A 16,841-nucleotide genomic window follows, 5' to 3' on the forward strand; every position below is an offset into this window, starting at 1 on the left:
GTTTTTCTTAATGATTTTCGATGATTGAGTTGATTTAAATAAAAAAATTATTATTATATTTTAAATTAAATAGTTTTACACCCAAATCAGTAGTTTATACGATGCTTTAATTTAAGTGCAATGTTATTTTCTTCACCCAAATAATTTCTAAAATAAATTCATTTCTTTGTTGATTTCTTACTTGATTTAAAAATTATAAACTCACTTTAGTGGAAATAAATTGATCATGTGAATCTTATATACATTGATATTATTAGCACATGAGTTGTCCGTGCAATTGTGATAGAAATATGGGCACGAGGTGTCGTGGAAATATGAAAGTAGGCTGAGACCCATATGGTTATGATTTTGAAATGAGGTGTCACAAGGTGACTTTTATTTGAAAGAATTATATTCAAAATATTATTCCAAAGAATTATATTCGAAAGGTATTTATTCGAAAGAATTATATGTGAAAGATTTATATTTCAAGGACATGTTTAATTGGTTGTACTTGTGTTCTTTATTCGTTTGAGTAATAATTATAGTGTTCTTGTTGCCTTGTTGTTTATATCACTGGTTGATTTTGTTGTTATTATTGCTAGTTATTTTCCAGTTTAATGTATACTGCTATATTGCACAGGTTAATTGACTAGTGAGTGTCTTGACTGTACCCCGTCACTACTCCACCGAGGTTAGTCTTGATACTTACTAGGTACTGACTGTGGTGTATTCAAACTACACTTCTGCACATTTTTGTGCAGATCCAGGTATTGGAGATATCGGATTCGGACAGAGATTAGAGTGTGATCGCAAGGATTCAAGGTAGGGCTGCTTGGTCGTCACAGTCCCCAGAGTCTTTCCATTTTTATTGTACTGTCCACTCTTATTCGAACAATATTATATATTCGATTCTTGGGGATCACTGCATATACTCAGTTAGAGCTCGTGACTCAGTATTACCAGTCTTGGGAGGGTGTTATAATTATTTCCGTTGTTGGTTTGGATAAAAAGAAATTGGCTTGAATTGTAATTGTAATCGGCTTACCTAGTCTTGGAGACTAAAGGCCATCACGACGTCTGTGGTGGGATTTTGGGTCGTGAGAAAACTGGGCCACCTTAGCATCGGCCCTTTTGTTAGTCTCGGTCATCTCGGATCTGGCCGCTTCGTGTTCACCGACCAAGCTTGCCTTATTAGAAACGGCCAAATCCAACCGATGCTGAAGCTATTTGATCTGCACCGAGGCCTTCTCTTTCGCAACTTAGAGTTGGGTCTCGGCTGACTCCAGTTGAGCTTGGACGATCTCCTTTTTCGAGGATAGAATGTCCATATTTATTTTAAATTCTTCCGCCTCGACCTGTATTGCATCCACCTGCGTTTGGAGCCGTCCGATTTGTTCTATACTCTATCGGGCCTGCAGAATTGGATCGTTTGTAGTTATCTCCAATTCATCTTCACTATCGTGAAGTACTCAAAATACCTACTCAGCCATCTCGGCATGCTCATCCAGAGCCGTTGCCAAATTTAGAGGAAAGCCTTCTCAGTGAGTTCCGAACCTCGACCTCATGCTCCTCCCAAATTGGGAAGAAAGCCTCGTGATGCAACACTAAAGCCGGCAAACAAGGAAGAAGATTTAGAATTATCTATGACTCTAAATGTAAAAGAAACAGTAGAGATACCCTCGAGGTTACCCGATTCAGAGCATGTTGGTATTCGTTGAAAAGGTAGGCGTCTCCTACCGCGTTCATCAAGGCTTGATCCTCTTCAGTCACCAAGGACCAAGGTAACTAGCAATCCCCACGGGTGGAGAGATAACTCGGGTATCCTCTGGGATGGAGAGCACTATTTTTCGCCTACGATCGAGATTAGCACTCAGGGTCGGGAATCGATCTACCAGCTTTGGGATCTATGAAGACCCGATAGCGCCGACCATGATGTTATCTTCCATACCGGTAATCCACCGAACCCGATAATATCCTCCGAGGCAGCGGACTCGAGCCCATCTAGAAAGCCATGAATATTAGTAGACCCTTGAGCACCCTCGTAAGACCGACTTTCCAACATGTTAGCCTTAGGGATCGTAGCATCCGAAATCTGAGGGGTTTCAGTAATATCGATTATCCCGAGCTCGTCTCTCGAGATGTCTTCTGCTGACCGAGATCTCCTACCCCCAGTCTCTCCTTCGACCGTCTCAACTCGGACCGGGATGGCCTCGGCTTTTTCTTATTAAGGAATTATGGCCAGAGCTCCTTTATCAACCTCTGTTGATTCAGAGGATTGTTGTATCACAACATTAGCCTGCACAAAGGCCAATTCCTCTTCTCCTTCTTCGGGCTCATCCCTTAATCGGTAGATCGAGTCCAGAGGCATAATGTTGGAGCCCCCCTTGGGCTTGCGAGATTTCTTTGTCGGTTTTTTCTCCGAGAATGGGGAGCTCGGAGCCTCTTTTCTTTTCTTATCTTTGACCTACTTCGGAGCAGGGACCTCTTCGTCACCAGACAGGGTCTCATGGCAAAGTCCTTCCCAAGGCCTACAAAGGAAAAAATAATAATGTAAGTAAGAGAGAAAGATCAAACAATAAACAATCTAAGAAAGATGCTTACCATGACTATGGGCCTCCCATCGACCCTTCAATAGTTCCATCCATGCGCACTCGAAGTACGGTCTCTGCAGCACCAGACCTTCTACCCATTGTTAAAGTTACAGAATCAGTTCCGGCATCCGGGCCACAACTGTAACAAGCATAGGAAAAGTGGATCAAGAAAATGAAAAGCAGAACCACAAAATTAAACGTTCGAAGAGGAATAGTACTTACGATTCATGTTCCATTTCTCAAGAAACGTCATGTCATCAGCAGGGATCATGTCCGAAGTTCTAACTCGAACGAATCGGCACATCCAGCCTCGGTCACGAGTCTCGTCTATGCTCAAGAAAGGTGCTTAGTGGCTCGGCGAGCATGTTTGATTAGCCCTCCTCAATAGAGTCGGGGACTGTAAAGGCGCATGAGGTGATTGAGGGTGAAAAGATACCCCTCGATTTTGCTCGAGAAGAATCGGAGGAGAATCACTATTCTCCAAAAGGAAGTGGATCTGGCCAAGGGTCATGTCGCATCTCTTGCAAAAGGCGACGATGACAAGGTCTAAGGGACTACCACGTGCTTGTCTCCCAGTTGCATTCCCTTTTTACCTTGTCGAGGATTTTCTCGGTGATTGTGCACTGGTACCTCGAGATTGGCTCACATCAGCCCGGTACCGAAGATGGTTTTTCAACCTTGAAATACGTGACAGTTGGGTACCCTACCGGAACGAATTCCTCAGGATTAGGCTCCATCACATCCTCGCCACCAACGGGTCGTGATGAAAAAGCGACCTCTTTTTGCGGCAATGTTTTGGAGATTTTCGCCATTGATGATCAAAGGAAAAGAGAATTAAGGTTGTATGCGGTGTGAAAATTATGAAGCAAAAGGATTTTTTGAAGAAGATGCGAAAGTAGGGAAGGAATTTTGAGTGAAAAGTTCTTAATGAATATGAAGGGTTGAATACTTATAGCGTGATAATTACGGTTTAAAACTGATGGTAGCCGACCAACGACTGACATGCATTTAATGCCTTGGTAACTGAATTGATGGGACATTTGTCACATACATCATAATCGGGCTCTTCGCTGATGTCGCCACCCACCGAGACGGAGTTTGGAAATTCATATCGTTTCTCGTCATTATCTTTCCGAGAAATGAGGGGACTATCTGTATATGGTCAAAACCGAGTTTGTCCTTCGTATAAATAATCGAGATTGGAACATGATAAGACCAATGTTCAACTTTGTGTAAAATTAAGCCATGATGCGAAGTTAGGTTGCCGAGCTCGAGACCCAGGGACCGATCAAGACAGAGACAAGTCAAGATCAAGATCGGCTAAGATCAAGGTCGAGCAAAATAGAGACCCGTCAAGATCGAGATCGGACTAAGTAGAGACCGATCGGGGCCGATTTCGGCCCCGATCGAGGAAAGCTTATCGAGCCAAAAAATAGAAAACCGGAATATCCGCAGTTGGGCGAAAATCTCGGCGAAAATCCCAGTGCATATTAAAGAGGGGCCAATTAATCTATCATGAGATTCCTAACTGTATTTAAAAATTGTATTAAGAATATGACTTCCCTACTATATAAAGAGGGGTATGATTATTTGTAAGGGGTAGATTCATTCAGATTCATAAAACATAAAACAATATATTATATTCTTCTGGTTTTGATATTTGGTCATTTTGTTTTTCTATTAGCTGCTCTCCATTCAGTTAGAGAGTGAACAAACTTGAAGGCTTAGGCTAATTAATCCATTCGGTTTTGTATTCATTTCTTTCACAATTAATTTCGATATTCGTTTATATACTTTCTCAATTTGTACTGAATTTATACTACGTATCTTTAGAACCGGGTATAAATTCAATTGATTATCTATTTTTCGGGTAAACAATATGTTACTTTTATGACCGGTTAATTGATTTATTAACTTAATAATATTAGTATTCATGAAAAGAAACGAGATAATGAAAAGGAGTCACGAGATTGGAAGGCGGAAACTTCCTTATATGCTATGGTTTTTATTTGTTGGCTCAGTCCACTTGCATACTAGTGGGTAATGGCTTTGTGCCCCTGGTTTTTGGGGATTAATCGCCAATTCTGTCTTGAAAAAGTTGCAACTTGGAATATTTTGTATTATGTCTACCAACTTTGTTCAGTGCAAGTTGGAACAATGTGAAGAAAATAATAAAGAACTCAAGAGTTATTCATTGGAAAATCATTAATCTATATTCTATAGTTTTGTGTATTCGGATTAATCTTCCAGAAATATTTTTCAAAAATATCCGTATTAATGTAGTTTATATGTAACAAACATACGTTTTAGTTATCTTATGTTTCGAAAAAACGTTTTAGTTTGATTGACGAACTTAAAATCAGTGCTTTTAATTGACTCGATTCTCAATTTAAGGTTAAAAAAAAGATTTTGAAAATTAATGTCTAAAATATACCATAATATTTGTGTAGTTAACAAAAAAGGGTCATCAAGGATAAAATTAAAAGTTTATAAATTTATATGGTTTGAAATTCATAAAATGTGCATCTTATATCACATAAATTAGAACGAAGAGAGTATCATTTAGACCGTTAAAGAGTCCATTTCCTTGAGTTTTGACTATTATTGTCTTCGAACAAATATTTTTGGTTAGAGTTCATTATTACCGTAGCATATTTATGTATTTTCTAAACATTTTGTTTTTAAAAGGCTAAAGAGTTGGTGTCTATGTTAGGATCGGGAATCCGGGTAGTGCGAAATATAGCCAAACAACGGTATAATGGCAATAACAAAGACAATGGAAGTTGATAACAACGGTAATTAAAGTAGATAAATAAGACACAAATTTAACGTGGTTCGGTCAAAGTGACCTACGTCCACAAGCGGAGAGGGGCAATTTACTATAACAATAAGAGTACAAAATTAGAGTAAATACTCTAATTAATCCCAAATATCCTAAGGGAATAACCTCACAAGATCACTCCAAAGAAAGGGTTTACACAAGTGCTTCCCAACACTAACTCTCATACAAAACACTCTTAATAAAGGAAGAAAAGAAGAAACAAGAAATGAAGACTCAAGTCTTGTTGGTGTGTTTCCAAATGAGTGGAGAGTCTTCATTATATAGGAAGAGAAAAAAGAAATGTTTGGCCAACAATTGGCCACATCCTCTCAAAATACAAGGCCATTTATATGGCCAATAAGGCCTTAAATAAAAGGCGCCAAATGAGCCAACAAGGCTCACAAATAAAAAGCCTAAAAATAAGGCCACCTTTTACAAATCTCCACCTTGGCCTAATTTTGGCTGATATAGTAAATTTGATTCACCTTCTCCGCAAAATCCCCAATGGGCATATGTCAAAATTTAATGCCATCAAAATCAGACAAGTTGTCTGATACCGAAACTGCAGTAGGGCCTATAACAGTGGAGCCCAATAAAGTATACAACGAACCAGATCTGTGTGCTTTCATGATCATAAGAGTATCTTGAAAAACTTTTAAAACACCACCTTCACTAGTGAATTTGCACCCAAGGGATTCTAAAGTGCCCAAAGATATGAGATTTTTCTTCAACTCAGGAACATATCTAACATTGGTGAGAGTTCTCACCACATCATCGTGCATTCTGAACCGAATTGTACCTTTGCCAATAACATTGCAAGTAATATTGTTACCCAGTTGGACAACTCTACCTGCAACTAAATCATATGTAGAAAACAAGTCCCTACTAGGACACATATGATATGAACAACCGGAATCTAAAATCCACTCTTTGTCTAATCTGAAACTAGTTTCAGTTGCTAAAAATATAGTTTCCTCAATCTCATCAGTTGCTACACTAGCTTCGGCGGTGTCAGTATTTTTGTGCTCATTTTTTCTTTCTTTATGCTTTTCTTTATTTTTCAGTTTATAACATTCAGAGGTATTGTGACCTTTCTTATGATAAAAGCGACACTGTAAATTATTGTATCTGGATATGGAGTCGGATTTGCCCCTAACAAACATGCTAACTTCCGCTTGAGTTCCACTAGCTTCCCCAGTAATATCACTATCTATCTGTTCTTTTGATTTTAAAGTAGATTTAATATCCTTATAAGAGATATTATCACTTTGCATAAAGCATAATATCTCTTATATGCTTAAAAGATGGGAGTAGAGAATAAAACAGTAACACAGCTTGATCCTCATCTTTAATTTCACCATCTATATTACTCAAATCCATAAGAATGGAATCAAAGGTGTCAAGATGAGAGAGAATAGGGGTACCTTCACCCATACGAATTGTATAAAGCTTCTGCTTCAGGTAAAGTCTATTTTCCATCGTCCTCTTCATATATAAGGTTTTCAATTTTTCCACATGCATTTGGCTATGGTTTCTACAGAAACTTCACGTAAAACCTCATTTGAGAGATTTAAAATGATATCTGTTTTTGCCCTTTTGTCTATGACTACAAACTCCTCATCCGTCATTTTATCCGGCTTCTTCTCATTTCCTTGTAACGTCAAGTCTAAGCCATCCTGAATTAGGATAGCTTCCATCTTTAATTGCCACATTCCGATGTTTGCACTTCAATCAAATTTCTCAACACAGGTCTTTGTTAGAGTCATTTTAGCTATTGAAACTAACCTGGTTAGATCCGGCTCTGATACCAATTTGTTAGAATCGAAAATCCAGGTAGTGCGGAATATAGCCAAACAACGGTATAATGGCAATAACAAAGACAATGGAAGTTGATAACAATGACAATTAAAGTAGATAAAGAAGACACAAATTTAACGTGGTTCGGTCAAAGTGACCTACGTCCACAAGCGGAGAGGGACAATTTACTATAACAATAAGAGTATAAAAGAGAGTACAAAATTAGAGTAAATACTCTAATTAATCCTAAATACCATAAGGGAATAACCTCACAATATCACTCCAAAGAAAAGGGTTCACACAAGTGCTTCCCAACACTAACTCTCATACAAAACACTCTTAATAAAGAAAGGAAGGAAGAAACAAGAAATGAAGACTCAAGTCTTGTTGGTGTGTTTTCAAATGAGTAGAGAGTTCTCATTATATAGGAAGAGAAGAAAGAAATGCTTGGCCAACAAGGCCTTAAATAAAAGGCCCCAAATGTGCCAACAAGGCTCACAAATAAAAAGCCTAAAAATAAGGCCACCTTTTACAGTCTAACTACATACCAATTTTTTTTCTTCGGTTTCTCACCTAGGATTTGGTGTGCACTGTCCAGTATTTGTATTGATATCCGACTAAATTAAAATTAGCGTCGGAAAGTCCCATATTGAAGGGTAAAGCGTTCCCTAACAAAGACGATCTCATATTCACGACTTGAACCCAAACTCCTTAGCTAACGATGAAATAGTACACAACTCCACCACAATTCTTGTTGGTACGTATCAAAACTTAAAGACTCTCCTTCTATATAGAAGCGGAGCTAGCATTTGAATTTAAGAAAACACTGTAATCTAAAGCTAATATACAATAACAAGTACACTAAGTTTATGTTGTTTAGCTTGTTTTTTTTTAAATAAAAAAAATATTGTAAGAAGCGCAAAATAACGCATTGCTTTCAAGGAATCGTCCCCGCATATCTCCCCCTATGATCCTGAAGCCCTTACCGTTGAACCCAACTTCCTTTTAATTTATTATTGGGTTCGGCGTAATATATTTATATAAAAATAGTATATTTTTTAATACAAATACTGAATTCGCCCGAAATCGCACTCACCACATTAGCTCCGCCCCGGCTTCTATTTCATGAGACTCATTACAGCTTTTCCAAAGAGTTAGAGTACTAGTCATGTGAGTATGTAACAGTAAAACTTCTCCTCTTGAGCTGCAAATGGGAAAAGCAGCAGAAGTTTTGGAAGGATAAAATGAAGAATAATAATGAAGGGATGGGCCAAGATTTATCATTCCTGAATTTCATAAAAGATATCAGCTAGATGTAAGAAGCTTGGGAGTTGGGACATTATATGAGATTCCAGTGGGCGGTTTAGGGGTTGGTATATTACTATTTTTGTACATTTTATATTTACATATATAGTAATATTTTACTTTTATTTCAAGCTAGAATTTGGATTTAGGACACATTGTTATGTGCACGTATCATCCCACTTTTAGATTCTCCTAAATCAGAGCTTCGTATCTAGAAAATATCATATACTGGGACTGATACAATGTACTCATATTGCAGCTACTTGTACTTCTTAAGTTTCCTATTTTTGTTTTTTATATATATAGATGGTCAGGAAGAAATGATAATGGAGAGGCAACACCAAAGTGTTGTAATGGGATGAATAAATTTTTTGTACTCTTAATTAAAGATCTCAATTTCGCTTATTTGGTAATAAAAATATTATAATAAGAAATAATTCTACATAGGTCTTACTGTGCAAATTTGGATTAATCGGGACAATATGAAACTCACCATCGAGAGTTGTGATTGGATAGATAAGCCTCCCTTCCCCACCCCTTTTTAAATAGAGTGTCAAGTTTGACTCTTGTAATTGAAAAAATCCTAATAGGAAGTGCTTCTCGATCGCTTAATGAATCTTACGCTGAGCGAATTTAAATTAGCCAAAGCCCTTAGTAAAACAGATAAAGAATACCAAATATTTAACCGAAAAAAGAAAAAAAAGAAAAAGAAAAATATAGCACGACTCGAGTCAACTAAGAAAGTGCCTTGATATTAAGAGTCAAGGATCCAGATCAATAACCATAATAACTCTCCTCACTCTTTGTTCTCGACTTTAAATAGTACATTAACCCTTTAAAAAATCAATTAGAAAAATTTGTGGCTCAGAAAGCGCGATTATGGAGTAGTTAATATATTAATATTATTGATGTTTCAAAATGCATTTGTACTACAATTAACCTTTAGCCTCAAGCAATTCCCCAAGTGTCACAGTCTTCTTTTACTATATTAAGATATTTTGGACAATCTTATTAAATTATTCAACTAATTGATATGCGGTTTTGATTAACTCTTATATAATCCTCAAATGGAAGACTCTGCAACTTATTACGTAAAAATTTCACTAGGACCCGTATTTGAACACTCTTATTCAACTGTACACACTTTTTTAAAAAAAATATTTAATTGATACCCATACTTTTCTCTTCTTCTGTGTTGTTTTTTTCTTTTCCTTATTCATGTCACATATATCCAGGAGCTTTGTTACTTTCTTCTTCTTCGCATTCATGTCCCATGTATACAGGAGCCGTTTGGTTTCTTCTTCTTCTTAGTTGCAAAATACCATTGTAGGTTGTGCTTAGGGTTTCATCTTCTTATATCCAAAATGAATTTGTTAGATTTATTGCCGTTATGAAAATTTGATGATTGAGGTTTGTTGTTTATGATATTTGAAAGTTATGTTTCAAATTTGAGCTCATTTTGGAGTAGATATGGGCGTTGAATCGTATATTGGATTGTTGAAATTCGAAAAACAAATTTATATTTTAGAACTTAAGATTCAATTCTGAAGTTACATTAAAGATACAGAACTACTTAAGATTTAAATTTCTGAAGTTAGCATTTGAAAGGTAGAAGAACTTTAGATTTCATTTATGAAGTTGCATTGAAGATATAAAACTACTTAAGAAAAGATAGAAAAAACTTAAGATTTGATTTCTAGTTAATAAGTTGTATGGAAGAAATAAAACTATTTAAGATTCGATTTTTCTGAAATTGCATTGAAAGGTAGAAGAACTTTATATTTAATTTCTGAAATTGCATTAAAGAGATATAAGAACTTCGTATCCCGACGGATAAATTTTGAAAAAAAATTGTGCAATGTGTAATTTCAATGACGATCCCAAAAGTGGGTATTTGTGAAAATATTGTTATTATTCAGGGATCCGAATCAATTACCATACAAACAGGGCCGGCTATAGTAGTTTTTACCTGAAAATTATATATTTTTTTTATAAAAGGAAAGAATAGATGTGTAACTAATTGAAGTGAGCGTAATACTTTTTATAAATGTGAATTTCTTTCAAACCTTTTTTTGTATGAACAAAAAATCTAACAAGTGAAATTATTATATTCTATTTTTACCCATTTTTTCATCAGAAAATATGTAGTACTAAATCATATTTTTATACTATTCATTTTCTTTCTTGGTTTGTCCAAGAGTTAATCGCTCGCATAACTTTATACTCTTATATATTCTCTTTCTTATTTTTTTCGAGTTTAAGTCTGATAACTTTGTATGTGTAGTATTATTCGAAAACCCACATAGCTTAAAAGTACTATTGATATCATATATCGTGCATTCATTTTTGTTTTTCTTGAAGTTTCAAGCATTTTGTGTTATTGAAGGAGCAAAAAAATATCTTGAAATCAAGTCATCATTTTTCTTGAATTAAATTCTATTATTATAACTTTCAAGTGTTATTATCATCACATTTTATTCTTACTTCATAGTTATATATTGTCTTTTATTCATTTATTAGAATTTAAAAATTCCACGAAAAATATGAATCAAGTTGTTCAAAACTAAAATAAAAGAGTTAAAAACTATTTTAATATTGTCCAAAACATTTTTAGGAGAGATCGATTATAAAAAATTATTAATAATTTTGTATCTCAAAATATTAGAAAAATAGAATTCAAATATATATATATATATATCACGTATGTGTGTGTGATTTAAAAAAAAAAAAAAAGTTTAGAGCCTCTTATTAACATTGGTTTTAGACCACAAATACTATAAGTCGCCCTTACATACAAATAGTCCTCATTATTTTTGGCTTTCGTATATAGAGTCATTGAGAAAACAATTCAGAAAAATTGTGGTCTACAAAACACGATTATGAAGCAGTTAAGAATTCACGTTGAATTTTCAAAGTGCTTTTGTACAAACAACGTTATCCTCAAGCAACCTAACAAGTGTAAAAGTCTCCTTTCTTACTCTCGAGATTTTTTCAGACAAGCTAGTTAAATTATTCACCCAACTAATGGAGTATATGATTTTAATTAAACTATTTTTAAATAATTCTGTATAGTGTACAATCTCTAAATAATTCTTTATAGTGTACAATATTTAGGACCTCTAGGCTAGTGGACGGCTATAGATAGGAATGTGCTGGGCAACAGATGAGTTGCACGTGTTGAAACAGCAGTTCATTTGCTTTATTAACAAGGAATTATTGAGGTAAATCTTTTTTATTAGCAGGCTAACTGAAAAAGACGTAGTAGTATGTTTGGTAATGGTTGCAAAACAAATACAAAAAATATGATATTCTTTGAGGTGATTAACTTTTTTGTTTCATTTTTTCTAAAACCAAAATTTTAAGGTTAAAAGTTAAAATTGTTATCTATGTAACAAATGAGGGGTAACACTTATTAAATTTGGAGTTCTTCCCACTAGACAAATAGATAACAACGGACCTATCCGTTGGGTAGAATGGTCACTAACCCCTTGTAAATTTGAAAAAAAATAATAATAATAATAATAAAAATATATATATATATATATATATTAAATAATATGTTTATATTTTGATTGTCACACTAGGATTCAAATCTTATGCAACTGTATTGGTCGATTTGTGGGGCATAGCTTATTTTATTGTGCGGTATGGGTTCGATTCTGACTCTAGCATTTGTTTAAATTATTATTGGATCCTGTCTTTACAAACGGGACAAAAAATTAAGACCATCTACTTCACGGCTATTTATGTATACTCTAATTTAAGAGGTCTTTGCACAACAACAATTACATTTTAATCGCAAACCAGAATCCACTATAAGAACTTTTGTTATATTGAATGAGCATAAAAGAGCAGGGTTAGCTAAAGTTATATTTAACATAAAACAAATTAATTTATTGATAAATTTTCACAATCTAAAATACGTCAAGAGATTTTTATGAATTTTTTGTTGTTGATATATGTTACTTTTTATGCGCAGTTGATTGATTTGTCACTTAATAATATTCGTATTCATGAAAAGAAAAGAGATAATGAAAAGGACTCACGAGATAGAAAGGCGGAAACTTCCTTGAGAAATATATACTTTTATCGTTTAGTCCCTCCAAAAAATAGTAGCCTATAAAATATTCTTTTTTATATGCCACAACAATAACAATAACAATCCACTATAATCTTACTAGTGGGGTCTGGGGAGGATAGTGTGTACACAAACTTTACCCCTTCCCTGGAATAGAAATACTGTTTCCGATAGACCCTCGGCTCACTCCCTCCAAGAACTTCCCACCTTGCTATTGGGGTGACTCGAACCCACAACCTCTTGATTGGAAGTGAAGGGTGCTTACTACTAGAGCAATCCACTATATTCTTTTTTATATATATTATATATTTTATGGCTATCGAATACAATTAGTTTTAATCGATTTGTCAATTTTGTATTTTGGTCGATTTCGGTTCTTAGCAGTTCAAATGGATTCTTTAGGAGGCTGCTGGATCCTTGGTCTTCAATGCAGTATTTAGACCAATCATATGTATCAAGGTCCAAAGGAATTCAATCCTTCTTTCCCGTAAAAATTGTACGGCGTCCTATTTGGTCGTCCCCATTTAACCTATATTTATATTTTAAAAATTATTTAACTTATACCCTAATTTTGACAACTTCAGACACCTCCTCTTCTTCCTCCTCTTCTTTTCTGATGAGACTCAGAGCAGTTCAGTTTAGGATCTGACCAAACCCTTTGTTTTTGTTACCCTTTTCAAAGAGGTTGTGCTTTTAAGATAAATAGTGTAAAAGGATGCGAGTGATTTTGAGCTGACCGTTTTCCCTTGACCAACCAAAAGTAAAGATAGCAGCTGTACAGTTTCATCACTGAAAATTATGCGCATAATTGTTCTTCAACTGCTGCCAAAATCTCAAAACATCACTGATGTGAAAATTTGCACTACAAATTGTCTGAACTTCAAATATAATAAGCTGATTTTGTCTCGAAGTTTGCACTACAAATTGAAGAACTTTAGCCTAATTTGCCTGAAGTTTGCATTATGAAGTGAAGTTTTCCTATTATCTTTGCAAGTTAGGCCAAATTTCAGGTAAAAATATTTTGAAATTTTGCTTTAACAAGGCCACACTTCGGGCAAAAAATTCTCATGTTCAAACTTTAGGCATACACAATTGAATTGAAGTTTGCCCTTGCTATGAACTGAAGTTTGCCTGATTGCCTTTGCAAGTCAGGCCAAACTTCAGGCAAGAATATCTGAAGTTTTTCTTTTATAAAGCTGCACTCCATGCAAAAAATTCTGAAGTTCAAACTTCAGACATACACAATCGAACTGAAGTTTGCCCTTGCACTATGAATTAAAGTTTGCGTGAATTCCTTTGCAATTGCAAAAAATTCTAAAGTTTTGCTTTGATAACACTACATTTCAGGCAAACATAAATTTTTGCTACATTTCAAACATAAAGTTTTGTTACTTTAGACTCGTATGTATGAAGTTACCAAAAAAGTGAATAGATTTGTTATTTTTTGTGCTAAGCAGGTATAAGTTATGACCCAAAAATTGGGTATAGATTGCAAATGTCGCATCTTTCCCTAAGAATCATATCAATCCGTCAAAAATCGGAATTTTGTCGCATACTTTATTTTCAGTGTTATTATTATTATTATTATTCTATTACTACTATCTTATTTTTTATGTATTGTTATCTCTATTTTATTTAGTTTGATTATCTTGACTATTTTTAATATCAATACTTCTATTTTCAGGTTCCTTATCTTTATTTTGTGTCAGGTACCTATTGATCAATAACTAAGTAGCTATTGTTGTCAAACTAAGCCTTTCTCACCTGTTAAACATACGAATAAAGAATTTAAGTTTCCTATTTTCCTTTTTTTTTTTTTTTAAATTGCATTATCGAAAAGGAGAAAATATAGAGAGAGCAACAAGGAAAGTTTAGTGATTATTCTATTGTTAAAATTTACTTGCACTCAATATTTACACCAAACTATAAAAAATACATAATATATGTGGTACAAATATCGGATGCGAATAAATTTTTACTACAAATTTATTTTACGATCATTACTAGTAAGAATCAATTTATTAGCTTTCACATCATAACAATTCAATTTAGTTCAACTACCAAAGTCCCAAAGAGCAAATGACCTTTGAACTCAACGAATGGCCATCTCTTTACTTTTTCAGAATGTAATCAAATAGTGTAATTGTCTGGATTAGCTGATGCTGTTCACTAATTACTATGTGGGCGTTTGAACATAAGAATTGAAAATTTCCAAAAAAAATAATTTTTTGGTCAAGTGAAAATGGTATTTGAAAATTAGAGTTGTGTTTGGAAATGAATATAATTTTAGATTATTTTTGAAGGTTTTTGAGTGAAGTTTGAAAAATATTTTTTTGGAGTTTTTCAAATTTCCGAAAAATTCAAAATTTATTTTCAAGTGAAAATTGAAAATTTTATGGTCAAATGATTTAGAAAAAAAGTAGAAAAAATTCGAAATAAAGTTAAAAAATTCTTATGTAGCTCTAAATGTAATTTCAGCCATGGCTGTATATAACATCATTAGAGATTAATCTATGTGTTAGAGACCTAATTTAAACAGGGAGATTGATATCATTTACAAATATATTTTAGAAATGTATTTGTTGATTTTTCATAAAACTCTTTCTTCCTTACACCAAAAAATAAGAACTTTTTGAACCTGAAAAGTTTTTTTTTTTTTTTAGATAAATGGATAACGCCTAATAGTTATTATTAAAATAATATAATTTATTTGTATGATTAGTCAGTCATGGTATAAAAACTGAAGGACTGAAAAATAATAAAATAATATTATCGTAGCGCATAAGCTTTTAGTGGCTTAAATTTCACATAGTTAGATTGATTGTCTCTGGGTTCAATCATAGATTTGAAATGGGAATATTATCAGATGAACGAGAAATCCAAACACTTTCCAAATTTTATTTTGGATTTTCAAATTTTAATGCAGGTCGCTTCTTGAATCGGCGGCCCACTTTATTTGGGTTGAATTCTTTTATTTGGAATTTTCAAATTTTAATACAGGTCGAATCTTTATATGGCCCAAATATAAAGCCCAAGTGATTGAAACACACTGTTAGGAATGTTATATAGGCCCAAATGTAAAGACCATTCCATAGAGCATTGTAAATCCCGAACGTATTCATATCCCGGGGAACTCCTCTTGTAATATAGTGAATAACCAAATTTCAATTAAAATGAAAATTTTAGGATAGATTAATGCAATTTAAAAGGTTTCAATATGAAGATATCAATTAAAATCCTTTCTTGCAACTTGTTAACTATACGAAGAGAAAGAATTAAGGAATTTAAGATTTCTTTTTTCCTTTCTTAACAATATACTTATTGAAAAAAGAGAAAATATAGATAGAACAACATGGAAAGTATAGTGATAGCGGGTATATTTTGTTGTCATTAGTCATTACCAGTAAAAATCAATTTCTTAGCTTTCATATCATAACAAAATTAATTTGTTTCAACATACCAAGGCAACTAAAAAAATAAAAAATAAAAAATAAAAGTTGATCCTTGAGCTCATTAATGGCCGTCTCTATCCTTTTCAAGGTTGTAATTAAATAGTGTAGTCAAAAGTCTGGATTAGCTTTTGCTATCCACTAATTACAAAAATTTACTTCAGGAACGGCTGTATTAGAGATTAATCCATATGTTAGAGACCTCATTAAAAAGAGTTTAGTACATTGCAAGATATTATATTGATATCATTTTCAAACAACGAATGTGACAGACTATTTAAGTCAAATCCCAATATATCATTAGTCAACCGCAAATTCCAAATGTATTCATAGCCAGCAGAGATCCTGGTGTATGGTGAATAAGTTAGTGTACTATTTAGAAGGAGTCAATTAAAATCTTGGATAAATCATTTTCAATGTGGATTAATTTTTTTTATTACCGCGTCTACTATGAATAATAACCCCCCTACTTAAACTATATGATCACGTATAAGTCAGGATTTTCATTAGGGGGTCAAAATATAAAAAAATAAACTCATCAAGAAGTCAAGAGGTGTCAATACATAGTATATATAAATATTTTAAAATTACCTAGCTACACAATATAATTTTCATTGAAGGGGTGTCAGTTACACTTGAGTGCATGTGGCTCCGTTACTGTGTATACTAGTGTTTTAACAAGGTCGATATTCAAATTTTCAAGTGGTAGCAACCATTATTCCTTTCACTGATTTTACATCTTAGGTAAAAATGCTCATTTTTGCAGTTAAAATAGCATGGACTAGCTAGTTTTCTAACTGGTAATTGAAAAATAATCA

This window comes from Nicotiana tomentosiformis, chromosome 10 (assembly GCF_000390325.3).
Source record: "Nicotiana tomentosiformis chromosome 10, ASM39032v3, whole genome shotgun sequence".
NCBI classification, from domain to species: domain Eukaryota; kingdom Viridiplantae; phylum Streptophyta; class Magnoliopsida; order Solanales; family Solanaceae; genus Nicotiana; species Nicotiana tomentosiformis.